Raw genomic sequence first — 19,481 nt, forward strand, 5'->3', positions numbered from 1 at the left:
AACAATTATTTCCCTTTAGTCCCACATGCCTGCACTCATACCATAACCCTCCATTCCCTTCTCATCCATATGCCTATCCAATTTATTTTTAAATGATACCAACGAACCTGCCTCCACCACTTCCACTGGCAGCTCATTCCACACTGCTACCACTCTCTGAGTAAAGAAGTTCCCCCTCATGTTACCCCTAAACTTCTGTCCCTTAATTCTGAAGTCATGTCCTCTTGTTTGAATCTTCCCTATTCTCAAAGGGAAAAGCTTGTCCACATCAACTCTGTCTATCCCTCTCATCATTTTAAAGACCTCTATCAAGTCCCCCCTTAACCTTCTGCGCTCCAGAGAATAAAGACCTAACTTATTTAACCTTTCTCTGTAACTTAATTGTTGAAACCCAGGCAACATTCTAGTAAATCTCCTCTGTACTCTCTCTATTTAGTTGACATCCTTCCTATAATTAGGCGACCAAAATTGTACACCATACTCCAGATTTGGTCTCACCAATGCCTTGTACAATTTTAACATTACATCCCAGCTTCTATACTCAATGCTCTGATTTATAAAGGCTAGCATACCAAAAGCTTTCTTTACCACCCTATCTATATGAGATTCCACCTGCAAGGAACTATGCACGGTTATTCCCAGATCCCTCTGTTCAACTGCATTCTTCAATTCCCTACCATTTACCATGTACGTCCTATTTTGATTTGTCCTGCCAAGGTGTAACAACTCACATTTATCAGCATTAAACTCCATCTGCCATCTTTCAGCCCATTCTTCCAAATGGCCTAAATCACTCTGTAGACTTTGGAAATCCTCTTCATTATCCACAACACCCCCTATCTTGGTATCATCTGCATACTTACTAATCCAATTTATCACACCTTCATCCAGATCATTGATGTACATGACATACATCAAAGGACCCAACACAGATCCCTGAGGCACCCCACTAGTCACCTGCCTCCAACCCGACAAACAGCCATCCACCATTACCCTCTGGCGTCTCCCATTCAGCCACTGTTGAATCCATCTTGCTACTCCTGCATTTATACCCAACAGTTGAACCTTCTTAACCAACCTTCCATGAGGAACCTTGTCAAAGGCCTTACTAAAGTCCATATAGACAACATCCACTGCTTTACCCTCGTCAATTTTCCTAGTAACCTCTTCAAAAAATTCAAGAAGATTAGTCAAACATGACCTTCCAGGCACAAATCCATATTGACTGTTCCTAATCAGACACTGTTTATCCAGATGCTTATATATATTATCTCTAAGTATCTTTTCCATTAATTTGCCCACCACTGAAGTCAAACTAACAGGTCTATAATTGCTAGGTTTACTCTTAGAACCCTTTTTAAACAATGGAACAACATGCGCAGTACACCAATCCTCGGGGACTATTCCCGTTTCTAATGACATTTGAAATATTTCAGTCATAGCCCCGGCTATTTCTACACTAACTTCCCTTAATGTCCTAGGGAATATCCTGTCAGGACCTGGAGACTTATCCACTTTTATATTTTTCAAAAGTGTCAGTACTTCTTTTACTTTGAAACTCATATTATCCATAGCTACTCTACTAGTTTCCCTTACCTCACATAATTTAATATCCTTCTCCTTGGTGAATACCGAAGAAAATAAATTGTTCAATATCTCCCCCATCTCTTTTGGCTCTGCAGATAGCTGTCCACTCTGTCTCTCCAATGGACCAATTTTATCCCTCGTTATCCTTTTGCTATTAATATAGCTGTAGAAACCCTTTGGATTTACTTTCACCTGACTTGCCAAAGCAACCTCATGTCTTCTTTTAGCTTTTCTAATTTCTTTCTTAAGATTCTTTTTACATTCCTTATACTCCTCAAGCACCTCATTTACTTCATGCTGCCTATAATTATTGTAGATCTCCCTCTTTTTCTGAACAAGATGTCCAATTTCCCTTGAAAACCAGGACTCTTTCCAATTTTTAATGTTTCCTTTCAACCGAACAGGAACATAAAGATTCTGTACTCTTAAAATTTCCCCTTTAAATGTCCTCCATTTCTCTTCTACATCCTTCTCATAAAACAAAATGTCCTAGTTCACTCCTTTTAAATCATTTCGCATCTCATCAAAGTTAGCCTTTCTCCAATCAACCCTTGGTCCAGTTCTGACCCTCTCCATAATTATATTGAAACTAATGGTATTGTGATCACTGGACCCGAAGTGCTCCCCAACGCATACCTCCGCCACCTGTCCCGTCTCATTTCCTAACAGGAGGTCCAGCTCTGCCCCTCCTCTAGTAGGTACCTCTATGTATTGCTGCAAAAAACTATCCTGCACACATTTTACAAACTCCAAACCATCCAGCCCATTTACAGAATGTGTTTCCCAGTCTATGTGTGGAAAGTTGAAATCTCCCACAATCACTACCTTGTGCTTACTACTAATATCTGCTATCTCCTTACATATTTTCTCTTCCAATTCTTGATCCCCATTTGGCGGTCTATAATACACCCCTATAATTGTTGCTACACCTTTCCCACGTCTCAGTTCCACCCATATAGCCTCCCTAGATGAGCCCTCCAATCTATCCTGCCAAAGCACTGCTTTAATATCTTCCATGACTAGCAATGCAACACATCCACCTCTTGCCCCTCCAATTCTATCACACCTGAAGCTACGAAATCCTGGAATATTTAGTTTCCAATCACACCCCTCCTGCAACCATGTTTCACTGATCGCCACAACATCATACTTCCAGGTGTCTATCCAGACTCTAAGCTCATCCGCCTTTCTTACAATGCTCCTAGCATTAAAATATGCACATTTAAGAAACCCCCCGCCTCTTATTCTCTGTTTATTTCCTTTTTATTCTTTCTCCTCTTGTGTTCGAGTGCTTCCCTTTTCTGCTTCCTGCCTCCCATTCTGTCTACTAGCTTTCTCTATTTGAGTCCCTCGCCCCAACCATTCTAGTTTAAAGTCTCCCCAGTAGCCTTTGCAAATTTCCCCGCCAGGATATTGGTCCCTCTCGGGTTCAAGTGCAACCCATCCTTTCTGTACAGGTCCCACCTTTCCCAAAAGACATCCTGGGAATTAACCTCATGAACCTACACGCTGCACTCCCTCAATAGCAAGAATGTCCTCCTCAAATTTGGAGACCAAAACTGCACACAATTATCCAGGTGTGATCTCACTAGGGTCCTGTACAACTGTAGGACCTCTTTGCTCCTATACTCAACTCCTCTTGTTATGAAGGCCAACATGCCATTAGCTTGCATCACTGCCTGCAGTACTTGCATGCCTACTTTCAGTGACTGATGAAAAAGGACACCCAGATCTATCGGTACCACATACCTCATGGCTTCCAGCTCCAGTTCCCTACCTCCCAGTTCGGACCCCAGCTGGACTATCGATACCGACTGGCTATCTACCGGCATACTCAACAATTCTCCAACCGGGCACAGAGATCTACTCCGACTGTGATGTGCTGGCAACAGCACGACCTCGCATTGACTCTCCCGAAACTTCGGGCCTCACTCACCCAGACCTGCAATGGACCACGACTATATTTAATCTGCCGGAAGATCCACCTCTTCAATCAAAGATTCCTGGCCCACGTTAACTCCACCAAGGACCTGAAATTATCCCGCCTCCAGGCCGCTCCTGCTGCGGAGTGTCCGCCCGCAAGCTCTGGGCCCCAACTGTGGCCTGCATCGCCTGCCCCAGTCCCGCAATGCCATCTTGGCCATGAGGAGCAGCTCCAATACTCACCAGGAAGCCGCCTTCACCGACCTCCACGTCGATGCTACCGCCGACCTTAACCTGCCCACCGATAACGCCCAGCCTCGCTGCTTCAACGGTAACTCAGACTTCCTCCCCCTTGCCGATTCCTCCGACCCTCGCCGCCCCCCGGGACCGCCTAACCTCATCGCCGCACCGGGCCCATCCGACATCGCCGTCGCACTGGGCCTGCCGAACATCACAGCCGCATCCGGCCCTCCTAACACCGCTGTCGCACAGGGCCCATCCACCATCGCCGGGCCGGGCCCACTGAACATCGCCGTTGCACTGGGTCCGCCTAATATCGCCATTGCACCCGGCCCATCCAGCATCGCTGCCGGACCGTGCCCACTGAACATCGCCGTCGCACTGGGCCCACCTAATATCGCCGTCGAACCTGGCCCATCCAACATCAGCGCCGGACCGGACCTACTCAACATGACCGCCGGACTGGGGCTCCCCGAACATGGCCACCGCACCACACCCTACTCACCTCGTCGCCTTACCGGGCTGGCCAAACCGTGTCGCCCCACCGACCATCCGCCCACCGGGACCTCCCATGCATCGCCCTCGGACCCCGACTCTACTACCATCGGGTCTGCCGACCCTCGCCACTGCACCTCCCTCCAGCAACCCACAGCCGTCGCCTTACCTGGAGCCTGGACTCTGCACTGGGCCTGAAGCCTTCACGCTGCTAACTCCCACTCTCCTGGGTTTGACTTCACTGGGTCCCAGTGCTTCTCTGCTCAGCCCTGGTAACCTCAGTGGCAGGTCCACTGAGTCTTTCCCATCCCTCTTTAACTATGTGACCCCTGCTCTTCCCCACCCACACTACAGCCCTCTCACCCCCTAACCACCCACCACACATCGCCTCGTCCCCAGTCCACCCACCTGCCTTCCTCTGGCCCCAACCCCCATCCCTGCCGGGTGTTCACCATCCCCCCTGACCTCCTCCTCTCTGACACCGAACGGTCTGTCCTCAGCAGAGGTCTTACCTCTGTCCACCTTCGTCCCCACCTCAATGAATTCCGCGCCCACCACGACTTGGAGCTCTTCTACCGTTGCCTCCGCCTCACAGCGTTCTTCCATGGGAAGGAGTCCTCACACCCCATTGATGACCCCTTTTCTCGTCTCCAACGCACCCCCTCCTCGTGGAACCCCCCTCGTGGCCCTCCGGCTTTAGAACTCTTTATCCAAAACTGCCATCGCGACATCAACCGCCTCAACTTCTCCATTCCCCTGTCTCACTCCAATCTCTCCCCCCCTGAACGTACTGCCATCGACTCATTCCGCAACAACCCAGATTGGGTTATCAAACCCAGCCGACAAAATAGGTGCCGTGGTAGTCTGGCGCGTCGATCTCTATAAAGCTGAGGCCACGCGCCAACTCTCGGCCACCTCCTCCTACTTACCCCTGGACCATGACCCCACTGACAAGCACCAGGCCACCATCTCTAGCACTATCACCGACTTCATCAACTCTCACGCCCTGCCCGACCGAGCCTCCAACCTCATCGTTCCCATCCCCGCAAGGCCCGATTTTACCTTCTCCCCAAAATCCACAAACCTGACTGTCCCGGTAGACCCATTGTCTCTGTCTGTTTGTTCCCCACCGAACTCATTTCCACATACCTTTACTCCATCCTATCCCCCTTGGTTAAATCCCTCCCTACGTATGTTCAAGACACCTCAGACACTCTCCGCCCTCTCCGCGCATTCCATTCTCTAGGTCCGCACCCCCTCATCTTCACCATGGACATCCAGTCACTCTGCACCTCCATCCCCCACCAGGATGGTCTCAAAGCTCTCAGGTTCTTCCTCGACCAGAGAAGCAACCTATACCCGGCCACCGACACACTTCTCCGTCTAGCGGAGCTGGTCCTTACCCTCAATAACTTCTCGTTTGACTCCTCCCACTTCCTTCAAATCAAGGCTGAACTATGGGCACACGCATGGGCCCCAGCTACGCCTGCCTCTTTGTCGGGTACGTTAAACAATCCTTGTTCAATACGTACCAGGGCCCCATCCCCGACCTCTACCTCCGCTACATCGACGACTGCTTTGGTGCCACCTCCTGCACCCACACACAACTAACTGACTTCATCCACTTCACCACTAACTTCCATCCGGCACTCAAATACACCTGGACCATTTCCGACACTTCCCTACCATTCCTTGACCTCACTATCTCCATCGCAGGCGATAGACTTCTGACCGACATCCACTATAAACCTATTGACTCCCATGGCTATCTGGACTACACTTCTTCCCACCCTGCTTCCTTTAAGGACTCCATCCCCTACTCCCAATTCCTCCGTCTATGCCGCATCTGCTCCCAGGATGAGGATGATATTTCCACACCAGGGCATCTGAAATGTCCTCATTCTTCAGGGAATGGGGGTTCCCCTCCACCATAGATGAGGCTCGCACCAGGGTCTCTTCCATACACCGCAACACTGCACTCTCTCCCCATCCCCGCACTCGCAACAAGGGCAGAGTCCCACTAGTCCTCACCTTTCACCCCACCAGCCATCACACACAACAAGTAATCCTCCGTCAGTTTCGCCACCTCCAACGCCACATCTTCCCATCTCCCCCCATGTCTGCCTTCCGCAAAGACTGCTCCCTCCGTAACTCCCTTGTCAATTCTTCCCTTCCCTCCCTAACCACCCCCTCCCCGGGCACTTTCCCTTGCAACCGCAATAGGTGCAACACTTGTCCCTTTACCTCCCCCCTCTACTCCATTCAAGGACCCAAGGAGTCGTTCCAGGTGCGACAGAGGTTCACCTGCATCTCCTCCAACCTCATCAATTGCATCCGGTGCTCTAGATGTCAGCTGATCTACATCGGTGAGAACAAGCGGCGGCTTGGCGATTGTTTCGCCGAACACCTCTGCTCGGTCCGTAATAACCAACCTGACCTCCCGGTGGCTCAGCATTTCAACTGCCCCTCCCATTCCGTATCCGACCTCTCTGTCCTGGGTCTCCTCCATGGCCAGAGCGAGCAACACCGGAAATTGGAGGAACAGCACCTCATATTCCGCTTGGGGAGTCTGCATCCTGGGGGAATGAACAATGAATTCTCCCAATTTTGATAGCCCTTGCTGTCTCCTCCCCTTCCTCAACCCTCGGGCTGTCTCCTCCCATCCCTCAGCCTTCGTCTCCTCCTCCTTTTTGCTTTTTTCTCCCCGCCCCCACCCCCCATCAGTCTGAAGAAGGGTTTTGGCCCGAAACATTGCCTATTTCCTTCGCTCAATAGATGCTGCTGCACCCGCTGAGTTTCTCCAGCATTTTTGTGTACCACCCAGATCTCATTGTACTTTCCCTTTTCCTAGCGACACTGTTCAGATAATCTGCCTTCCTGTTCTTGCCACCAAAGTGGATAAACTCACATTCATCCACATTAAACAGTATCTGCCATGCATCTGCCTGCTCACCTGTCTGTCCAAGTCACCCTGCATCCTCATAGAAACATAAAAAATAGGTGCACGAATAAGCCATTCGGCCCTTCGAGCCATTCAAAGTGATTATGGCTGATCATCCAAAATCAGTATCCCGCTCCTGCTTTTTCCCCCATCTCCCTTGATTCCGTTAGGCCTAAGAGCTATATCTAACATTCTCTTGAAAACATCCAGTGAATTGGCCTCCCCTGCCCCCTCAAAAAATTCCACAGATTCACAATTCTTTGGATGAAAAAGGTTTACCTCATCTCAGTCCTAAATGGCCTTTATTCTTAAACTGTGACCTCTTGTTCTGGACACCCCCAACATCGGGAACAATTTTCCTGCATCTAGAGTGTCCGATCCATTAAGAATTTTATATGTATCTATAAAATACCCTCTCATCCTTCTTAATTCCAGTGAATATAAGCCCAGTCGATCCATTCTTTCATCATATGTCAGTCCTGCCATCCCAGGGAATAAGCTGGTGAACCTATGCTGCACTCCCTCAATTGCAAGTATGTCCTTCCTCAAATTAGAACACCAAAACTGCACACAATAATCCATGTGTGGTCTCACCAGTGCCGTGTACAACTGCAGTAGGGCCTCCTTGCTCCGATACTGAAATCCTCTTGCTGTGAAGGGCTTTCTTCACAGCCTGCTGCATCTGCCTTCTTGTTCTTACCACCAAACCTCACATTTATCCACATTATACTGAATCTTTCATGCATCTGCCCACTCACTAAAGCTGTTCAAGTAAACCTGCTGTCTCATAGCATCCTCCTCGCAGCTCACACTGCTCATAGCATCTTCCTCACAGTTCACATTGCCAACCAGCTTTGTGTCATCTGCAAACTTGCTAATATTACACTTAATCCCTTCATCTAAATCATTAATTTATATTTTAAGCTAGACTAAGTGGGACCCGTTGGGTCCCAGCATCACACGGGAGGGCTGGTTACCAACGCAATATTCCACCTCTCCACCAATTCCAATAACATATAACATACAAGTCATATAACCATATAACATACAATTCCAATACTGCTCACCAGTGGTGGGGGGGGGGGGGGGGGGGTGGCTGTCTGTTGCGCTAGTATGGGTGTTGCAGGCCGAAGGTACTGGTTTCCAGAGGGCTAGTATAGACATTGTGGGCCGTATATGGATGCTTGGGCAGGCATCCAACTGTTGCAACGATTTTAAAAGCCAAGGCAAGGCAAACAATTGGGCTGCAGACACCCGATAACCAAAATTCATTTTGTGAACACAAACTTGTTAAAAAAAAGGCGAGGCAAACAATTGGGCTGCAGACACCCGACAACCAAAATTCATTTTGTGAACACAAACTGAGTATAGAAGTTGGGATGTAATGTTAAAATTGTACAAGGCATTGGTGAGGCCAATTCTGGAGTATGGTGTACAATTTTGGTCGCCTAATTATAGGAAGGATGTCAACAAAATAGAGAGAGTACAGAAGAGATTTACTAGAATGTTGCCTGGGTTTCAGCAACTAAGTTACAGAGAAAGGTTGAACAAGTTAGGGCTTTATTCTTTGGAGCGCAGAAGGTTAAGGGGGGACTTGATAGAGGTTTTTAAAATGATGAGAGGGATAGACAGAGTTGACGTGGAAAAGCTTTTCCCACTGAGAGTAGGGAAGATTCAAACAAGGGGACATGACTTGAGAATTAAGGGACTGAAGTTTAGGGGTAACATGAGGGGGAACTTCTTTACTCAGAGAGTGGTAGCTGTGTGGAATGAGCTTCCAGTGAAGGTGGTGGAGGCAGGTTCGTTTTTATCATTTAAAAATAAATTGGATAGTTATATGGATGGGAAAGGAATGGAGGGTTATGGTCTGAGCGCAGGTATATGGGACTAGGGGAGATTATGTGTTCGGCACGGACTAGAAGGGTCGAGATGGCCTGTTTCCGTGCTGTAATTGTTATATGGTTATATATGGTTATATGGTTGTTAAAAAAAAAGGCGAGGCAAACAATTGGGCTGCAGACACCCGACAACCAAAATTCATTTTGTGAACACAAACTTGTTAATAAAAGGCGAGGCAAACAATTGGGCTGCAGACACCCGACAACCAAAATTCATTTTGTGAACACAAACTTGCTAAAAAAAAGGCGAGGCAAACAATTGGGCTGCAGACACCCAACAACCAAAATTCATTTTGTGAACACAAACTTGTTAAAAAGAAAGGCGAGGCAAACAATTGGGCTGCAGACACCCGACAACCAAAATTCATATTGTGCACACAAACTTGTTAAAAAAAGGCGAGGCAAACAATTGGGCTGCAGACACCCGACAACCAAAATTCATTTTGTGAACACGAACTTGTTAAAAAGGGCTGCAGCCGCTTTACAGCCGTATCGAGGGGACTCACCGTGGAGTAGACGTGCGTTCAATGTTATTCGCAGCTCAGTTTCTGCCAGACCCTCTCGCTTCCTGAGTCTGGCAGAGACTGAGTGAGGCACGACACTTCCTGGTTTATAGTCCCTCCCCCTGCCGCCAGCGGGGGCAGCAGAGAGAATGGGGTATTTTGTAAAAACATTAATATCTCTCTCATTTTTCATCGACGGATCCAGGTAGATGGCGGCGTTCTCTCGGAAATTGCAGCACAGTCGGCCAAAAGCGGTCAAGATTAGAGATTTAGTAATATTGATAGATAGCTGCAGTCCCAGCACTGAGCCTTGCGGTACCCCACCAGTCACTGCCTGCCATTCTGAAAGGGATGCGTTAATCCCTATTCTTTGTTTCCTGACTGCCAACCAATTTTCTATCCATGTCAGTACCCTACCCCCAATATATTGTGTCATGTGCTCTAATTTTGCCCACTCATCTCCTATGTGGGACCTTATCAAAAGCTTTCTGAAAGTCCAGGTACACAACATCCACTGGCTCTCTATAGTCCATTTTCCCAGTTCCATCCTCAAACAATTTCATAAGATTAATAATAATAATAATAATACATTTTATTTATGGGCGCCTTTCAAGAGTCTCAAGGACACCTTATAAAAATTTAGCAGGTAGAGGAAAAACATGTAAGGGGAATGAAATAAATAGTAGAGACATGACTAGTACACAAAGTAAAGACAGAATTCAATACAAAACACAATATGAGGCAATTAATGCACAGATGAAAAGGGAGGGGGACGTGGGGCTAAGGATAGGCAGAGGTGAAGAGATGGGTCTTGAGGCGGGACTGGAAGATGGTGAGGGACACGGAATTGCAGATCAGTTGGGGGAGGGAGTTCGAGAGCCTGGGAGCTGCCCTGGAGAAGGCTCTGTCCCCAAAACTGCGGAGGTTGGACTTTTGGATGGAGAGGAGACCGGCTGATGTGGATCTGAGGGACCGTGAGGGTTGGTAGGGGGAGAGGAGGTCAGTGAGATATGGGGGGGCCAGATGGTGTGGGGCTTTGTAGGTGAGGATCAGGATTTTGTAGGTGATCCGGTGGGAGATGGGAAGCCAGTGAAGTTGTTTGAGGACTGGAGTGATGTGATGCCAGGATTTGGTGTGGGTGATGAGTCGGGCGGCTGCGTTCTGGACCAGTTGGAGTCGGTTGATGTAGGTGGAGCTGATGCCAAGGAGAAATGAGTTGCAATAGTCCAGTCAGGAGGAGATGAAGGCATGGATGAGTCTTTCAGCAGCGGGCGGTGTGAGAGAGGGTCTGAGTTTGGCGATGTTGCGGAGATGAAAGAAGGAGGTTTTAATGACATGGCGGATGTGAGGCTCAAGGGAGAGGGTGGAATCAAAGATCACGCCAAGGTTGCGGGCTGGGGAGATGGGGAGACAGTGGTGCCGTCGATGGTGAGAATGGGGTTATTGATTTTGCTGAGTGTGGCTTTGGAGCCTATGAGGAGGAATTCTGTCTTATCGCTGTTGAGTTTGAGGAAATTATGTTGCATCCAGGTTTTTATAGCTGACAAACAGGAGTTGATATGGGAGAGGGGGGGGGTTGTGGGGGGATTTGGTGCCAAGGTAGATCTGGGTGTCATCAGCGTAACAGTGGAAGTCCAGGTTGAAGTGGCGGAGTATCTGACCAAGGGGGAGGATGTAGATGATGAAGAGGAGGGGGCCGAGTACGGAGCCTTGGGGAACGCCTTGAGTGACTGTGGCTGTAGCAGAGGTGAGGTTGTGGAGAGAGATGAAGTGGGATCTGTTGGAAAGGTAGGAACGGAGCCAGCTGAGTGCAGAGCCTTCAATGCCGAGGTCTTTGAGTCTGGTGAGCAGGATGTTATGGTTCACTGTATCGAAGGCTGCGCTCAGGTCGAGGAGGATGAGGATGTTGAGGGAAGATTAGTCAAGCATGATTTCCCCTTCGTAAATCCATGCTGATTCGGACCAAAGATAGAATGTAGTCGGAGACAGTAAGACTGGTGGGAGAACTGGGAAGGGGGAGGCGATAGAGAGAAAAAGCAAGGGCTATTTGATTTGATGTTAGAGAAGTCATTGTTCATACCATTGGGGTGTAAACCACCCAAACAAAATATGAGGTGCTGTTCCTCCAATTTGCACTGGGGCTCACCATGACTATTGAGGAGGCCCAGGACAGAAAGGTCAGATTGGAAATAGGAGGTGGAGTTGAAATGCTGAGCAACTGCGAGATCATGTAAGTTAAGATGTACTGAGCGGAGGTGTTCAGCTAAACGATTGTTGAGCCTGCGCTTGGCCTCGCCGGTGTAGAGAAGTTGACACCTGGAACAGCAGATACAGTTCTTGGATGGAGTCGAGGTAAAGGTACAGGTGTTGCATCTCCTGTGGTTGCAGGGGAAAGTACCTGGAGAGGGGGTGGTTTGGGTGGAAAAGGACGAGTTGACCAGGGAGTTTCGGAGGGAACGGCTTCTGCGGAAAGTAGAAAGGGGTGGAGATGGGAAGATGTGGCCAGTAGTGGGATCACGTTGGAAGTGGCAAAAATGTTGGAGGATTATATGCTGTATGCGATGGCTGATGGGATGGAAGGTGATTATAAGGGGGACTCTGTCCTTGTTACGAATGGGGGGAGGGGGAGCAAGAGCGGAGCTGCGGGATATCGAGGAGACCCTAGTGAGAGCCTCATCTATAATTGAAGAGGGAAACCCCCATTTCCTAAAGAATGAGGACATCTCCGATGCCCTGGTATGGAAAACCTCATCAGATGCGGCATAGACAGAGGAATTGGGAGTAGGGGATAGAGTCTTTACAGGAAGCAGTGTGGGAAGAAGTATACACTAGATAGCTATGGGAATCAGTAGGTTTGTTGTAGATGCCGGTTAATAGTCTGTTTCCTGTGATGGAGACAGTGAAATCTAGAAACGGTAGGGAGATGTCGGAGATGGTCCAAGTGAATTTGAGTGCAGGATGGAAATTGGTGGTGAAGTTGATGAAGTCAGTGAGTTCTGCATGGATGCAGGAGGTAGCACCAATGCAGTCGTCAATGTAGCGGAGGTAGAGTTTGGGGACAGGGCTAGTGTATGCCTGGAACAGTAATTATTCGACATACCCTACAAAGAGGCAGGCATAGCTAGGGCCCATGCGAGTGCCCATAGCTACGCCTTGGATTCGGAGGAAGTGGGGGGAGCCGGAGGAGAAGTTGTTGAGGATAAGGACCAGCTCTGCCAGGCAGAGGAGAGTATTGATCGATGGAAATTGGCTGATTTTGCGGTCGAGGAAGAAACGGAGGGCTTTAAGACCTTCCTGGTGGGGGATGGAGGTGTACACATAATCCCCATAAATCTTGATTCTCCAAAGGTCAAAATGTTTCTCAGTCTGGAAAGTACCGCAGGTAATGACAGACAAAGTTAGAGAGTTATGCAGTAAGGATAAGGCCTTTTAGGGGCAACTTTTCAAGGCCACTAAGATATATATCTGAGCTAGTCCCATCTACTTGTGTTTGGCCCATATCCCTCTAAACCTTTTCTATCCATGTACCTGTCCGATGAGTTTTAAACATAATAATTGTACCCGCATCCACAGTTTTTTGTCATCTCGTTCCATATTCCCACCACCCTTGTGTGGAAAAAGTTGCAAATCAGATCCCTTCTAAATCTTGCCCGTCTCACCTGAAATCGATACCATCCACTTTGTTTATGCCACTTGTGATTTTATATATTTAAAATCACCTCTCAAACTCCGATGCTCCAAGAACAAAATGTCCTAACCTATCCAGCCTCTGCTTTAAACTCAAATTACCTATCCTGGCAACATTCTTATGAATTTCTCTGCACTCTTACCAGCTCACGGACTCATTCAGACTCTTTCAGACTCATCACCGATCACCTTGTATGACAAAAGAATTTCAAAGATCCATCACCCATGAGAATAAGCTCACTGCAACTAGCATCAAATGTCCTCAACAAATTTCATATCTCAATGTCACTCATTCTGAATTCCAAAGAACATATAAAATAGAACTTTATATTCTCACATTTGTTAGTTCCCTCATCTATGAATCATTCCACAGAACCACCATGACATTGCCTGTGGCGCAAGCAATGTATTTGATCCCTTGAATAAGGAGACCAAACATTTTTTTCTCTCTCTCTCTCTAATTCCTATTACTATAAGTACAACACAAGCTATCAGTGCAAATTACATTTTCCCATCTGTTGGTGGATTGTGCTTTACACCTTCACACATTTACAATATATACTTTCATATTTAATGTGAAGAAATTAATTTAACGATATATTACGATTTGTGCAATGAAAGTAAGATTATATTCTGTTTATTCAGATTTTAATTTTGTTTTCCCATTTATTTCAGATCATAAATTGAATATTCTAATTAAGATGGTCAACAATTTAATGCTTTTTGGTGTGGTTGGCTCAGATGCATTATTAAAGCTACATGTATGGGAAAGAAAACATTCAAATATAATCCTTTTCTCTAACCTCCTAAATAAAATATTTGTCCTTAAATTAGTCGATTTTGAAGTTCAAGAACACACATACCCTTTGGAAATGGAAGTTTTCAGTTCCTTGTTAACAATAAATGCACCGCAATGTCCTTTTAGGAAGTTCGACCATAATATGCACAATCCACTGTATTATGTAGATATGAGAGGATCTGTTCATTTTTGGGCAGAAGTCATCTACCTGAAGGAAAGTGGATTACATATAAACATAATAACTTATAATATGGATCTACTATACACAGAAACTGAGACTACGTATAAAATTACTCCAAGTTTCTTCACAAAATCAGAGGTATGTAATCGTTGTAGTGTTATGTTGATGAATACTAGGTAATCTTATCAATGCTAGATATCCATTTTCAGATTTTTTAATGTAATCAATTGCATATTTGCTGGTGGGACACATAGCAGGTGTGTGGTAGATGAGAAAGTAGAGGCATGCACAGAAGTTAAAGTGATCAAGTTCTATGGGCAGGACAGGCAGTAGTAGTACAGCGAGCTAATAAGGTCTAATAAGTCAAAATGCTTTTATTTTAATGCAAGAAGCCTGATAAATAAGGTAGATGTTTTCAGACCATGAACAGATGCATGGGCCTCGGGATTGTATTTCTGACCGAAACATGGTCAGGAATTGATAGCCAAGAATTGCAGCTCAATGTTCTGGGCTATAAATGCTACAGGGAAGATGATGGAAGTGGGTGTAATAGAGAAGGGGGAGTTGCTTTTTAATTTGGGTAAAAATTACAACAGTGAGAATTAACTTGGTGGATCGTCCCATGAGACTATATTGGTGGAATTCAAAAGTAAGAAGAGCATGATTACAATTGCTGGGATGCACTATAGGCACCCCAGTAGTCAGTGGGAATTTAAACAAATATTTAGGAGATTGCAGATAGCTATAACAGTAAAAAGGTGGTGGTGCAAGGTTATTTTAATTTCACTAATATTAACAGAGACTTTTTGCTAATGGCTTGGATGCGGAGGAATTTTTCAGTGTATCAGGCAAGTTTTCTCAAACCATACGTAGATGGCCCTACTAGCGAGAAGCAACACTGGATCTCCTATTGGGAAAAGATGCAAGGAAAATGAATGAAGTACATTCTTCACTTTGGGACCTATGACCATAATTGCATTTGTTTTACAATAGGTCTAGATAGAGATGGGACTAGTGCAGCGAGACCTGCAGCAAGAGTAGGTTTGTACTTAGAGATAATATATATAAGCATCTGGATAAACAGGGTCTGATTAGGAACAGTCAACATGGATTTGTGCCTGGAAGGTCATGTTTGACTAATCTTCTTGAATTTTTTGAAGAGGTTACTAGGGAAATTGACGAGGGTAAAGCAGTGGATGTTGTCTATATGGACATTAGTTAGGCCTTTGACAAGGTTCCTCATGGAAGGTTGGTTAAGAAGGTTAAACTGTTGGGTATAAATGCAGGAATAGCAAGATGGATTCAGCAGTGGCTGAATGTGAGAAGCCAGAGGGTAATGGTGGATGGCTGTTTGTCGGGTTGGAGGCAGGTGACTAGTGGGGTGCCTCAGGGATCTGTGTTGGGTCCTTTGTTGTTTGTCATGTACATCAATGATCTGGATGAAGGGGTGGTAAATTGGATTAGTAAGTATGCAGATGATACCAAGATAGGGGGTGTTGTGGATAATGAAGAGGATTTCCAAAGTCTACAGAGTGATTTAGGCCATTTGGAAAAATGGGCTGAAAGATGGCAGATGGAGATTAATGCTGATAAATGTGAGGTGTTACACCTTGGCAGGACAAATCAAAATAGGACGTACATGATAAATGGTAGGGAATTGAAGAATACAGTTGAACAGAGGGATCTGGGAATAACCATGCATAGTTCCTTGAAGGTGGAATCTCATATAGATAGGGTGGTAAAGAAAGCTTTTGGTATGCTAGCCTTTATAAATCAGAGCATTGAGTATAGAAGCTGGGATGTAATGTTAAAATTGTACAAGGCATTGGTGAGACCAAATCTGGAGTATGCTGTACAATTTTGGTCGCCCAATTATAGGAAGGATGTCAACAAAATAGAGAGAGTACAGAGGAGATTTACTAGAATGTTGCCTGGGTTTCAACAACTAAGTTACAGAGATAGGTTGAATAAGTTAGGTCTTTATTCTCTGGAGCGCAGAAGGTTAAGGGGGGACTTGATAGAGGTCTTTAAAATGATGAGAGGGATAGACAGAGTTGATGTGATCAAGCTTTTCCCTTTGAGAATAGGGAAGATTCAAACAAGAGGACATGACTTCAGAATTAAGGGACAGAAGTTTAGGGGTAACATGAGTGGGAACTTCTTTACTCAGAGTCGTAGCGGTGTGGAATGAGCTTCCAGTGGAAGTGGTGGAGGCAGGTTCGTTGGTATCATTTAAAAATAAATTGGATAGGCATATGGATGAGAAGGGAATGGAGGGTTATGGTATGAGTGCAGGCAGGTGGGACTAAGGGAAAAAAGTTGTTCGGCACGGACGTGTAGGGCCGAGATGGCCTGTTTCCGTGCTGTAATTGTTATATGTTTATATGGTATTCACTGGAGTTTAGAAGGATGAGGGGGCTCTTATAGAAACATATAAAATTATAAAGGGACTGGACAAGCTAGTTGCAGGAAAAATGTTCCCAATGTGGGGCAAGTCAAGAACCAGGGGCCACAGTCTTAGAATAAAGGGGAGGTCATTTAAGACTGAGGTGACAAAAAACTTTTTCACCCAGAGAGTTGTGAATTTATGGAATTCCCTACCACAGAGGGCAGTGGAGGCCAAGCCACTGGATGGATTTAAGAGAGAGTTAGATAGAGCTCTAGGGGCTAGTGGAGTCAAGGGATATGGGGAGAAGGCAGGCACGGGTTATTGATAGGGGCCGATCAGCCATGATCACAATGAATGGCGGTGCTGGCTCGAAGGGCCGAATGGCCTCCTCCTGCACCTATTTTCTATGTTTCTATAAGTTAAAGGACTGAGGACCCTGGCAAAAACGGAGGAGTGAAATATAAAGCTAAATGGTGGAATAGGGGTAGAAGGAGGGAGGGATTGGGGAAGGATGGAGGATTAAAAGGGAAAAGTGGGACTAGGAGATATGAGGTGAGTATATGAAGGAAGGAAAATTAGCAGGGTGACTGGCAGGATGGGAGATGGGAAAATGGAAGTTTCTCCAATTTCGTGTAATAACCCTCCTCTCTTTCCCTAAGGTACCCCCCGAGACCCAGGTGTGCACACATTTCTCCCACCATCACCCAAGGGTGTGTCTAGTCACCCTGCCTTGCTTTAATATTGTTTAAATTTAGTTTGTCCTTTACCTTAACAACAGATAGAGTTATAATGTGGAAATTTAAACCCTGGTTACAAAAGGAGTTTACTGAATGACTAATCTGTCTGAAGCTGCTAAATGGTGTAAACTTTCCATGCTCCTTTCTTCATTCTTAATCTACACAGGACTTTGTTATTAAATTTCCAATTTTGAGGTCATTAAGAGAGGCATGAGAGGAGACCGCAGAGGGCTTGATGAAGATGTTTGTAACTTCTCCAGTTGTAGACAAAGTCTCAAAGGACTGGAGAGTAGCCAATGTTGTTCCTTTGCTTAAGAATGGAAGTAGAAATAATCCAAGGATTATCGGATGGTGTGACACATCAATGGGAGGTGTGATGTATATGTAATATAAATGCCAGTGCCCCTTTAATATAAATGCCTGTGCCTCGTGATTGAGGTCAGGTGACCTTCGAGAAGTTTCCGTGAGTGATTCAGATTAAACCTTACTTACAAGATGTCGGACGTGTTTTCTTTGTGCTAATCACATCAGGGCTTTACGTGGTCTCAAGCATTACATGGTGTCAAAATAAAAAAAAACTAAAGAAAAGAATGGCAGGACTCAAGCCTTCGGGGCCACACTCAATGCAAGGAAACTTGGCCAAGAATTATAAGGAATGGATAAGGGCATTCCAGCTGTATGCGGCGGCAACAGAACTAACAATTAAACCAGATAAGATTCGCTGTGCAACATTCCTTCACGTAGCCGGGCTGGCAGCTCAGGAAATTTATGGGACCTTTGAGTTTGCCCAGTAGGAAACTGACAAAATACAACCGCTGAAGAATAAGTTTCAGACACACTCGTAATTAATTAATACACGTAAACAGCGGCGAGGGGAGACCTTCTCCAGCTACCTGACTGCAGTGAAGTCTTTAGCTAATGATTGCGAGTTTGGCATTATCCATGACTCATTGCTGCGAGACAGAATTGTCTGCGGCATCACCAGCCAGCCAGGAAAAATCTACTACAATGCGATGATTTAACACTGGAAAAATGCAGTGACATGTGACTGATAGCTGAAGCAGCAGCCGAACAGATGAAGCAGATTGCCCCAACTGCCATCGACACCGAAGAGACTGTTGATTACGTGAAACGAGATAGCGCCAGTCGGCCATGGAGCCGAGGCAGGGATTTGCGACCCAGACAACCACAGACAGAAATCCGTGATTCTGGTAAGGATACCGTCTGCCGGTCATGCACCCACAGGCATAAAGGCAACTACTGCCTGTTCAGTACATGAGATGTTATACCTGCAGAGAGCTTGTACATCTTTCCAGATCCCCCGACTGCCAGGTAAATAGAGCGTCCAACAGCCGCCCACGTTCCTGACAATATGACCGGCTAATCTGACAAAAGTCCAGGGACTGGAGCCGTGACGTCCGTGACGTCGAGTTCCAGATGAACACCTCACCGCTGCCTGAGCCAGTGAACGACGATGTTGATGTCTTCTACATTGACGCCGCGACTGACGCTGTGATTGAGTCGACGCATGAATGGGGACAGATGTGCAGCATCAACAATGTGAACATTGAGTTCAAACTTGACTCTGGAGCTCAAGTGGACATCCTGCTAGAGCACTTGTTCAGAAAGACTGGTCTTGACTTACTGAAGACAAACGTGACACTGAGGTCATATTCTGGACATACAATGAAGCCCGTGGGGCAGGCAAAAGGGAACGTCAAAGTAGGTAAGAAAGAACACAGGGTTGTCTTTCAAATAGTGAGGGGGAATGTGAAACCCATATTTGGGAAACTAACGTGTGAAAAGTTAGGGCTTCTTGTGCGAAAAGAGGCGGTTGAAGGCATGAGTGTGAGCCCATCATACATTGCAAGGATCATTGAGGAAAATCGCGAGATTTTACAAGGGCTGGGAAGGATAAAAAGACAACATAGTGCTGCAAGAGAACGTGCAACCTAAGCAAAACTCGCCCCGCACTATCCTCTATAAGATCAGGGATAAGGTCAAAGCCGAATTAGAGCGAATGGAAAGCTTGGGAGTCATAAAGCCCGTGAGCGAACTGATGGATTGGGTGAATTCAATGACTGTGGTTAACAAGCCTAAT

At 46.3% G+C, this 19,481-nt stretch overlaps 1 long non-coding RNA gene across 1 annotated transcript; it reads right to left on the bottom strand.

The window, feature by feature from the left end:
• Nucleotides 1-3,337: 3,337 nt before the first annotated feature.
• On the bottom strand, nucleotides 3,338-17,459 carry LOC116976229. Its single transcript, XR_004412903.1, has 3 exons — nucleotides 17,449-17,459; nucleotides 4,650-4,653; nucleotides 3,338-3,450 (listed from the first exon to the last, which is right to left on the bottom strand). It is a non-coding gene; the product is annotated as an uncharacterized LOC116976229 (long non-coding RNA).
• Between the last annotated feature and the right edge of the window lie 2,022 nt (nucleotides 17,460-19,481).

This window comes from Amblyraja radiata, chromosome 8, assembly GCF_010909765.2.
Source record: "Amblyraja radiata isolate CabotCenter1 chromosome 8, sAmbRad1.1.pri, whole genome shotgun sequence".
Taxonomy (NCBI): Eukaryota; Metazoa; Chordata; class Chondrichthyes; order Rajiformes; family Rajidae; genus Amblyraja; species Amblyraja radiata.